General features: G+C 53.6%; 1 long non-coding RNA gene across 1 annotated transcript; it reads right to left on the minus strand.

The window, feature by feature from the left end:
* Positions 1–524: 524 nt before the first annotated feature.
* On the minus strand, positions 525–4,557 carry LOC102262245. The gene is made up of 3 exons (XR_313450.2): positions 4,526–4,557; positions 2,348–2,463; positions 525–626 (listed from the first exon to the last, which is right to left on the minus strand). It is a non-coding gene; the product is annotated as an uncharacterized LOC102262245 (long non-coding RNA).
* Positions 4,558–9,559: the final 5,002 nt, after the last annotated feature.

Genomic DNA, 9,559 nt, shown 5'->3' on the forward strand with positions numbered 1-9,559 from the left:
CTTGGTTTCCAGGGTTCAAACCGGGCGGCGCCATCAGAGCCCCTGGACTGGGCCCAGCCCGGGGGTCCCGCCCGCTGAGAATTTGACCTCTGACCCGACGCTCTGTAGCGCAGACGCCAATTTCCCGGATCCTCACTCCCCCCGCCCCCCGCCCCTACTGAGCCTCCCGCAAGGTCTGGGGCAAAGCCTGGCTGCCAACAAGGGGATGCGCACCTGAGCCTCATCCAGGGCTGCACCTGTGGGAGCGGGTCCCGCACCTGAGCGAGCCCCGCAGCACCTGGGGGGCTGCGAAAACCCGCTTTCCCTCCCCCAGCTCCCGGGGCGGAGGCTCTGGGAGGGGCCATGGAATTTGCATTTCTAAGGGGTCTCGGGTGACGCCCCTGAATACCTGGGAGAGGGGCCCACCTGACCATAAAGCGCTCCCAGACCCCAGCCCATCCGGCGAGGACGCCTTCCCTGTCTCTGCAGCCCCACAACCTACCGCAAGGCTCGCGTGCAACAAGCTCCTCATAAATATTTGGGTTAATCACGACTGTTCACGGTGTCAGCGTTTACAGATGTTTGGGGGTGCCTGGCGCTTGTCTGGCTACATTCGGAGTAACAGTCCATTGAATACCAGCCACGACCTGGGACGTTAAAACAAAATCCCCATTTTACTGGAGCCTCGGGTGGGGGGTGCCAGGCACTGGGGTGGAGAGAGGAGACGCAGGGAAAGTCTTGCACGTGGGAGCCCAGGTCTGCCAAGGCTAACCTGGCGCAAACTGTCTTAAAGAAATAGTAAGGGCTCGGCCAGTGTCGCTCAATGGTTGAGCGTTGACCTATGAACCAGGAGGTCACGGCTCTTCCCCATCAGGGCACATGCCCAGGTTGCGGGCTTGATCCCCAGTGTGGGGTGTGCAGGAGGCAGCCAATCGATGATTCTCTTTCATCATTGATGTTTCTATCTCTCTCTCCCCCTCCCTTCCTCTCTGAAATCAATTAAAAAAAAAAAAAAAAAAAACAACAACAACAGTAGGGAATGGCTGGGCTCTCCCCGCAGGTAATGGTGGGAAAGGGAGGGAAGGCCCACACCCTGGAAGGTGCATCCTGCACACCCCTCATGTCCACCTTGGCCAGTCATTGGCGTTGGGGTGCCTGAGGCTGGGAGAGACCCAGCTCCCCCAGTGCCATGCTGTTTTCACTAATGTCCCCCCCAAACCTTTCTGAAGGCTCCAGAACCCCACACCAGGGTCTAGGGGGCTCAGATTCCAGAAAAGTCTACTATTTAGGGTCAAGAGGGATACCTGTCCAGCCAGTGGGGGTGGGGTGAAGGACCTGGGCCTTCTAGGTGCAGTCATAGCCTCACCTGGAAGGAAACTGTCTCCCAGGCAACACCCGGTAAGGGAAGAGCACCCTAGAGAGCCAAGGGCACCCCCTTCTAGGTGATTGTGGGGCCCATGCTTCTGTGTTCCGACTGTTTCATCCTCAAGTTCTGCACACTGCTAGGTGTTCCTGGGCCACATCGTAAAAAGATTTACAAGACTATGTTAAACTGGCAGTAAAAACAATTACCTTTAATGGCACCTCGGGTGGGTGGCTGGGTGGGTGGGAGGGAGGGCCGCTGCCTCCTCCTCTCCTGACCAAGAAGCCAGGTGAGAAAGGGACCTGCTATCAGGTGGCACTTTGGCTCAGAGGTTCAAGGTCAATGGAGGCGAGGGCTGGGCATGAGGCCAGAGAAGAGCTCAAGTCCTAGTGACTCTTCGCAGCTGCGTCCTGAGCAGGCCTGGTAGCCACCCCAAGACTCCGTGTTCTCTGTGAAGTAGGGATCTATGGAATGGGAACGTGTTTTAAAAATCTATGAAGCCCTGGCAGGTTTGTCTCAGTGGTTAGAGCACCGGCCCGAGGACCGAAGGGTCTCGAGTTCAATTCCTGTCAAGGGCACCCACCTCAGTTGCAGGCTCAATCCCTTGCCCCAGTCCAGGCATATGAGGGAGGCAACCAATCCATGTGTCTCTCTCAGATCAATGTTTCTCTCTCTCTGTCTCTCGCCCTCCCTTTCACTCTGTCTGAAAATCAATGGAAAAAATATCCTCAGGTGAGGATTAACAAAAAAAAATTTTTTTTATTAAAATGGGAATGTGTGAAAAACAAAGTCTCCTTCTCAGCCTTGTGAGAATGAAAATGACAGGTTTTTGGAAGTGCTCCCACCCTGCCCGGCATATACATGCATCTGTTATCTGTGTGTGAGCGTGAATGTTTGATGAACGTTAGTTTCTAGAAGACGCAGGCTCCCCGGGTGTAAAATGAAGTGAAAAGACCAGGCTGTTGCCTCCTTGTTCAGAATCGTGGCTGAGCCAGCACCACTTACATGTAGGTTTCCTGCTAACATTGACCTGCTTGTCCGGCCAGTGACCTCGGAAGTGACCCCGTGCTCGGGCTGGCTGCAGCCTCAGGCTTTGAAACCGGCCTGGCTCTCTGGAGCTCCTGAAAGGAAATGAGAGTGGCGGGGAGTTGGGGGCAAGGTCTCTGCTGGCCATGGGCCCCGGTCCAGTCCGGAAAGCCCTAATCCTGCAGGTCGCGCTGGCCTGGAGACAATTAACTGTCCGCTGCAGAGACCTCTGTCCGAGTCTGTGTGTGGCCTCTCAGGCAGCCAGGAGCGGGGGATGCGGGACACCACCCGCTGGCCTGCTGCTCGGCTCTGGGCAATTGGTAGGGAAGTAGGAGGAGGCAGATGTCCTCATCTCTCCATCCTCCTGCCCCAGGGGCCAGCTCTGTGAGCTGCGGCAGAGGCTGGCCCTGCCTGAGACCTGCTCCCCTCCTTGCTGGAACCTCTTTAGCCCCATCCATGGGGCCTCAGGCCCTGCCTCTCTCTGGTCAGCCCCCTGGGGGGACATCACCAGGCACACACTGTGCGTGAAGGTGTTTCCAGAAGACAGTAGCATTGAATCAGCAGACCGAGCTCTAGCCAGTGTGTTCAGTGGTTAGAGCATCGGCCCTCCGACTAAAGGATCTCAGGTTAGATTCTGGTCAAGGGCACACACCTCCGTTGCAGGCTCGATCCCTGGCATCATTCTCCTTGACAGTGATATTTTTAGGAATCAGCCAATGAATGACAGGGGGACGGATAGATGGGGCAGAGGAGGGTTGGGGGAAAGTTCTAGAGAAGATTTCCATGTTATTAAAAAGTCAAAGAGGAAGAAATCATCCCTCTTTATCTAATAATGCTGCTGTATGTGGATGTGAGGCCGGGCACTGCACAGCCATGTTGTGACAATGAGGAGAGGTGACCGGAGGACAGAGCCCATCTGCTGGGAATGGCAGAGGGAAAAACAGGAAGAACTTACATTTTTTATGACTTTTCGAACCATCAAATTAACTCTCCTTACTTTTGAGCTCTTGCGATGTGAAACACACACACACACACACACACATGATCTTTATAACTTCAGGCCGTTGAGTTGGGGTTCATATATGATAACAGATGCACCTTTTCTATCCCAGAGGGTGATCCTGATGGGTGCTCTCTGGTGGCTTCTGCTAAGCATCCTTGGGCAGGTTGGGCGGAGGGATGACTCCCCTCCAGCAGCGCCCCAGCGCTATCCTCCCAGGTGTCCAGGTGGGATGTCAGGCCTGGCTTCTACTCCAGCAACCGGACTCTACGCCCAGGTCGGAGAAGACCGGTCAGTTTCCACCCGATTCTCCTGGAACCCTTGTTCCCGGTCTTCCTCAGAGCCCAGTCACCCGGATGTGAGCAATCCCCAGGAGCAGGAAGAGGCCTTGCAGAGTTGAGTTGTTCCAATCAGCGGTCCCAGCCGAGCCCAGCCTTTGATGGGCCAGGCCCAGTGCCCGACATGTGAGCGAACCACCTCGGATCGGTTTTGGAGGTTTGTTGTGGATCCACAGATAACCAATACAACGACCTTCACCAATCTGAGCCTAAGTGTGGGTAGGAACACCTGCCAAAGGTCATCCCGGAAGTGAATGGGCCGCACGCGTCGCAGATGGTCAGGCCCTGGCCCACCAGATGCGAGAGGCTGGAACACGCGGCCGAGAGAGGCTGGGAGCAAGACAGGCACCCTGAGACTCTCGACACCTGACTGCCTGCTCCCTCTCGCCACACCCCAACGCTCCATCTAGATCTCATTCCCAAAAGAAACCTGCACAATACACGTAACCCTCCACGACCAACTGTCCTTTCCATCCCAATCAAAGAATTAATTTCCAGAGAGCAAGACTGCCAACAGCAGAAATAAATCACGGCTGGGCAGGAGACAAACATTATCCAAAGAAAAATAATTTAGCAAAAGTCTCTCCCCCTCCTTCACGCTGCCCTCCAACCCAATAACAATTCAATTATTCGGCCGCCACTATACATGATGAAACGGCCACATGGCCTGCTGGGTGGGAAGGGCGAGGGAAAGGAGATGAAAGCCATGCAGGACATGCTGAGCAACACCGACAAGAAGCAATGGGGGTGCCCCTCCCCGGGACGTGGGGGAAGACATCACAGTGATCACGCGCATGGGCATGGGCGTAACACTGTTACCTGAGGCTTTCACGTCCATTGCCGCGTCTGACCCTCAAGAAGGAAAGATGTTGGCCGAGATGCTGTAACCCAGCCTCACTGGGCAGACACAGGAAGAGGCGCCCGGCAAACCCTCCAGACTCGAGGGAGTGAGCTCCCCGTCTGGAGGGAGAGCTGAGCGGCTCATTTATTCCACGACCATTTTGAAAGCTGGTTTTGTAAAAGGCACGCGACCAGGTTCTGGGGATACATCCGTGAACAAAATTAACAAAAATGTCCAGGGAGCATATATGTCAATATGAAAAGAAATAACATTTTAAAAATAAACACGTACCCGGCCGGCGTGGCTCCGTAGTTGAGCGCCGACCTATGTGAACCAGGAGTTTTCGATTCCCGGTCAGGGCACGTGCCTGGGTTTCGGACTCGATCCCCAGTGTGGGGCGTGCAGGAGGCAGCCGATCAAGGATTCTCTCTCATCATTGATGTTTCTATCTCTCTCTCCCCCCCTCTCTGAAATCAATAATATGTATATAGTAAAAAAAATAAAATGAACATAAGAAGTAAGGGCATGGAGTGGCTTGTTAAAAGGCAAGAAGGGCCATGATAGAAACGAGAGTGAGGTAAGAGGGGCGAGGAGAGGGGGGTGTGATTTTGGGATGGGGTGGACAGCGAAGGCCTCAGTGAGAAGGGAGCATATGTGCAAAAGCTTGAAGGATATGAAGGCATGAGTGCCACCCGCACCAGCTTAGGGAAACAGCACATCTGCTGAGGAAACAGCCAGCCCGTTGCTGTAGGCTCCCGGCTTATCGCTGGTAACTGGTTCTCTGTTTCAGAGGCTTTGATAGGAGCAGATACTAGATCCAGGAGTTTGGAGGCGTGGAAGGGATGCAGGAAGCGAAACCAGCAGGTCCAGGGCTCTTTACAAAGAGCATCCCTCTAAAGGAGCAAAGACCATTGGGCAGGAGTGAGAAGCGGGTGGGGGACAGGCAACGGCTGCTGGAGGGCTTTGTTTTCGTTTGGACTGTCCCACCATTCGAGCGCATTGTGAACGAAGCCAGCTGCAGTCGTTACATGGTAGACGACTCCATTTATTAGGGGGCATTCTGAAAACGCTTCAGTCATTTTCTGGGGCTGGGGTGGCAGGGGGACTCAAAAGGAGCACAGGGTTTGGGGGTTGGGGGGATGATGGGAATGTTCTAGATCTCGATAGATCTCGATCCTGGCAGTGGTGACGTAACTGTAGGCATTGATCAGCTCATAGAACTCTACACGGGAACAGCTGGATTTTACTGTACCTAAGTTATGTTCCCATTTAAAACAATTCAAGAAAAATGCCAAAGTGGAGAGGAAGAAACAAGTGATACTTTAGAGAAAGGGTTAAGTACCAGATGCAAACGAGATGATTGGGAACCCAAACCTACCCCTTACCAGCTGAGTGACCTTGAGCGAGTTCATTGATGAGCCTCAATCTCCCCATCTGTGAAATGGGCATCATGATCCTTAGAACTGTTTGCAACGATTGTGAGATGATCTATGTCAAGTGCCTCCCAGGGAGCCTGGCTTACAGGAAGTGTTCAAATCTCCATTCATCTTCCTCCCCTTCTCCTGAAATTATAAGTTCCACCAGGTACCCCAAACCCTAAAATTTGTATTCCAGTCCTAGGAACTTACAGACGACAAAACAACAGACAAGACCACTTTGGGCATCTTCTCCAGCCCCTTTCCAAGAGCTATCTCATTCATTCCTCCGCCCCCTCCCCGCCCCCCCCCCCCCCGGGTCCTGCCGTGAGGCTAGTGATTCCTATCACCAACCTCTGAGCCTGCCTCTCAGATTCCCGTGGTGTCACATCGCTAAGCAGGCTTCAACTCACATCCAGTCCCCTCGAAGAGAGACCACAGATATGGAGTTCACCCAACAGACTGTAAGAACTGGAGAGAGTCCTGGTCTTGGGTGCGGGCTTTGAATGGACACGGGACAAAGAAAATCCTGACACCGTCGCCAGCGATGTGTCTACGCTGCCACTCATTGTCCCTCACTCTGATGTCCCCAGCTGGACACCCCCCCCCCCAGTCCTGCAGGGGTGGCAAAGAAGAGTGGTAAGAGAACAGCATCTTGGTGGTCCCTCTCACCTCCTCTCTTTTTGTTTTTCTGATTTTTAATCCTCACCCAACAATATTTTTCCATTGATTTTTAGAGAGAGTGGAAGGGAAGAGAAGAAACAGAGAGAAACATCGATATGAGACAGACACATCAATTGGTTGCCTCTCGCATGCACCCTGACCAGGGCCAGGGATAGAGCCTGCAGCCGAGGTACGTGTCCTTGACTGGAATTGAACCCGAAACCCTTCAGTCCACGGGCTGATGCTCTAACCACTGAGCAACCAGCCAGGCTCACCTCCTCTGTGGCCACATGAGGTACAGGGACCGTGGCTGGGTGTGGGCGACTGTCTGTCACAGGCGTGTTCAGTGCAAAGGGCGGCAGCATCCCAGCTTCCAGGGCGTTGCGTCCTTCACCTCATGCTCGGTGGGCAGTCAGTAAGGGGTTTGCCCCAACCCGCCAAGATCCGGGCTCCCATCTTGGCCCTGCCTTTTCCCGGGCGAGTGCCCTTGGACGCCTTGCATCTCTGAGCCTCATTTCTTGAGCAGCACAGAAGGCATGGGAACACCTCCCGCCCAGGGCTCTGTGAGCGTCAGCACCCGAATGCACCCGGGCGGGGCGCGTGGAAAGTCCTCAATGAATTGAGAATTTCACGGTTTCCTGTTCTGTGGTTCTCTGGGTAAAAAGATCCCCTTGTTAGGGCCTTTCTGCTGTTTTCTCTGATACAGAGTCCATCCCCATGGCGGAAAGAGAAGGAGGAGGAGGGGGGGGGAGGAGGAGAAGGAGAAGGAGAAAGAGGAGGAGCGGGAGAGGAAAAAGACTGCTTAATCACTGTGTGTGCTCAATAGGCATCTGACACACTCTATGTGCTCCCTACGGTCATTCTCATTCAGTTCTCATTATAACTTTCCATTTTACAGGTGAGAAGACCGAGGCCCAGAGAGGTGACATAGCATCCCCAAAGTCACCCAGCTGGTAGGTAATGAAATCAACCCAGGAAGCGAATACACACAACCTTTAAACTAAGGCTCCTGATAACAAGGAGGCCCGAGGGGCTGAGACGCACACGCTCCAAATTCCTCTCCAAGTGCGACCGCGGCGCACTTGAGCCTATCGGGGCGCTGACAGGTGGAGAGGGTGTTTCGCGCAGGGCTTGGTGAGCACACCGCGGTTCCAGGAAATGCCCGGGGCACCTATTGAAACGCACCCAAGCGTCCCCTTTCTTGGGGGAAAACAGTCTCAAGGTCACTGGATGTGTTCCCAATAGGAGGGCCTCAAAGAGGACAGGGGCCAAGGTCAAGTCTGTGCTGCTTGATCCCCCCCCCCCACACACACACACACACAGTCCGTGCTCTGCCTGGTGCCAGGAAGGAGGAGGAGACCCCTGCTGATACATCACCACCCCCTTGCCCTCTGGCTTCCAATGGGACTCGCTTATAGGAGGCACAGACAGCAGACAGGAGGGAGGGTGGGTTGAGAGGTCAGTCAGGGTGTCTGCTCCCAGCCCCTCCCTGGGAGTGACTTGCTGTGGCTGCAGCCTCACTGCCTCCACCTGCCGCACCTCTGGCCTCGGCAGCCCTCAGGGTGGTGACGGCTGCCACTGTTGCTGGCGGGAGAGCTTTAGTATCCTTTGCTGAGCCCCTTAACCTGCTTACCCCATAAAGAGGTCCGTATTAAACTCCTCCAGAGTGAAAGTCTGGTGTGAATTGATCTTGCCTGATCTAAGGTCAGAGATGGAACTAGAAAGAAAAGATCCTAGTTTCTAATGTCTCTCCCAAAACAAAGTTTGGGGCAAAGGTCAAGGAGAAAAAGTCGAAAGATCTCGAATGGGCTGAGACCCCACCTCGCTCCAGCTCTCCACACAAGACCTGTGTGAAGAAGGGACAAAGTCTGGTCAATGTTCAAATCCTGTTACAGCCTGGCTATGAGGCCATTTAACTTTCCCGAGCCTCAGTTTGCTCATCTGTACAATGGGAATGAGGTCCACCTTCTAGGAGTGTTGAGTGGACAAGGTAGTGGATGGGAAGCAAATCACATAGTGCCTAGGCCATAGTAGGTGCTCAGTAAATTCCTGTTCTCATCTCTGTTCCTGTTCCCTTCTCTAACTTCCCTCTTCCAAATTCCTGTCTTGAACCCAGTAAGTAAGGAGTTAAGAAACAATACAATAATCATCATATCAACACATATCAACCAAGATTGCTTCACGGTTCGCAAAGAAGTTTCGTGGCTGTTATTTCATTTCGAGAGGCAAGTTGAAACTCTTAGGGGTGAAAAGACATGGCCTACAAGTGTCTCCCATCACCTGGATCAAGAACAGAAAGCATCAGCATTTGGATCAAAAAGCAAGAAAATTGGGATTCCTAGAAACCAGAAAACCTATTATTCTCTGTATCAGTTACCAATTGCTCTGAAAGCAACCACCTCAAATATAGTAGCTCAAAGAACCGTGGGAGATTCTTCCTGGTGATTGGGCTGCTGCTGGGGAGTCTTTGGGGTGAGATTTCACAAGACAACCCCCAGCGTAGGTCTGGAGCCTGGCAGCCTCGCTGATGGCTGGGCCCTGAGGTCACGTACACTCTCATCAGTCAACAGTGGGTTGGAGTGTCTGTCCCTGGCACCTGGACCACGGCGGGGTGAGATCTGTAAGATCTCTCACGGCCCAGCGGAGGGCACGCAGGGCATCTCTCCCAGATCCTGTGGGGCAGAGCAAGTCCCAGGAGGGGAAGCAGACCCCACCCACCTCTTGGTGGAAGGCCGGGCAAAAACACACAGTGCAAAGGAACATGGGAGGAATTTTTGCAGCCATTCCTTTTTCTTGTTAATATTTTTTTAATTTCAGAGAGGAAAAGAGAGGGAGAGAGAGAGAGAAACATCAATGATGAGAGAGAATCATTGATTGACTGCCTCCTGCACGCCCCACACTGGGGATCAAGCCCGCAACCTGGGCATGTGCCCT

Source organism: Myotis brandtii, unplaced genomic scaffold (genome assembly GCF_000412655.1).
Source record: "Myotis brandtii unplaced genomic scaffold, ASM41265v1 scaffold181, whole genome shotgun sequence".
NCBI lineage: Eukaryota > Metazoa > Chordata > Mammalia > Chiroptera > Vespertilionidae > Myotis > Myotis brandtii.